Below are 1,757 nucleotides of genomic sequence, written 5' to 3' on the forward strand. Positions count from 1 at the left end.
GTACGGCCTACCTCATAGGGTTGTAATGAGCACTAAATGTGAAGTGTTTGGCACAGTGCCTGGCATGTGGTGAGCCACAGCCACTGTGAGTTTCTTCTTCTTCTTTTTTTTTTTTTTTTTTTTTTGTAAGCCCAAAAAGGGGCCACAACGTTGTTTATTCTTTGAGGATTTGTTGCAACTTCTTCAGGATAACGCCTGAGTCCACAGGCTGGTAGCTGTGGCCCAGACAGAACTGCTCTGGCTTGGCTGTTGCAGCAGGTGGGGCGCTGGCCTCGGTGAGGACACAGCAGCAAGGGTCACGGTTATCCCTGTTCTTGTCTGTGGTCACCAGGCACAGGTTTGACTTCCGGTCAGTGTTCCGACATTGTGCGGGAGGTGACGACAGAGCAAAGCAGCACAGGGGTCAGGGAGGTAGAGACACTGCTGAAATCACACTACTCCACCCTTAGCTGAAGCCCCACGTTCCACAAACTTGGGGGGTCATAGATGTCCAGTCACTGGCTCCCTCCCAGTCAGCACAGCACAGAGGAAGGGGCTAGCTGAGGCTTTTACTACTTCTGGCCTGACTCCAGGACTTTGTTCTAGATTCCTTAAAAGTCGGTAGCTGGTGTCAAACGCAGTTGAGCAGTAGCTTTGATCCCTTGGTCTGGGGGTTGAAGGAAGCTAGCGCTGTTATCAGCGGGGAAATGTACTATCTAAGATCAGCTTTGTTGTAAAACCATTTGTTCTAGAATAAAACTCAATTGTAAAAGTGGATTAAGTGGCCCTTCGTGTGAATTTGCAAGCTGGGGTTGTAGGGTGGCTCTTTGGGGGTTTAGGAGGGGACTGGGGCACTAAGCCTTGCTGGGTGCTTTGGCCTTTGAGAGGGCAGTTTTCAAGAGGATGCAGTGGGCTGCAGCAAGAAAATAGCAGAGCTACAGAATTTAGATAATTTATTTCTTATTGCCCTATTACAGAGCACAAGCTTTGTGTTTTGTTTTTTGTTTGAGACAGTCTTACACCTGTTGCCTGGGCTGGAGTGCAGGGTGTAATCATGGCTCACTGCAGCCTCGACTTCCCAGGCTCAGGAGATCCTCCTACGTTGGCCTCCCAAGTAGCCGGGATGACAGGCATGTGCTACCCACCTGGCTAATTTTTTTGGTATTTTTAGTAGACACGGGGTTTCACCATGTTAGCCAGGCTGGTCTCAAACTCCTGGACTGAAGCAATCCACTCACCTCAGTCTCCCAAAGTGCTGGGATTACAAACAGGAGCCACCACACCTGGCCATATTTGTTTTAACTTTTTTGTTTCTCCCTGAAGCTATGTACTCACTTAAATGTTTTTAATTGTAGTAAAATACACATAACAAAATGTACTATGTTAATTGCTTTTAGTGTACAGTCCAATAGTGTTATGTCTGTATCTACATTGTTGTGCAACAGATCTCAAACTTTTTCATCTTGTGAAACTGAAACTTTCCATTTCCCCCTTTTTTCTTTTCTTTCTTTTTTTTTCCTGAGACGGAGTTTCACTCTTGTTGCCCAGGCTGGAGTGCAATGGCGCGATCTTGGCTCACCGCAACCTCCACCTCCCGGGTTCAAGCAGTTCTCCTGCCTCAGCCTCTCGAGTAGCTGGAATTACAGGCATGCACCACCACGGCCGGCTAATTTTGTATTTTTAGTAGAGACAAGGTTTCTCCATGTTGGTCAGGCTGGTCTTGAACTCCCAACCTCAGGTGATCCCCCTGCCTCAACCTCCCAAAGTGCTGAGATTAC

This window comes from Mandrillus leucophaeus, unplaced genomic scaffold (genome assembly GCF_000951045.1).
Source record: "Mandrillus leucophaeus isolate KB7577 unplaced genomic scaffold, Mleu.le_1.0 Scaffold297, whole genome shotgun sequence".
Lineage (NCBI taxonomy): Eukaryota > Metazoa > Chordata > Mammalia > Primates > Cercopithecidae > Mandrillus > Mandrillus leucophaeus.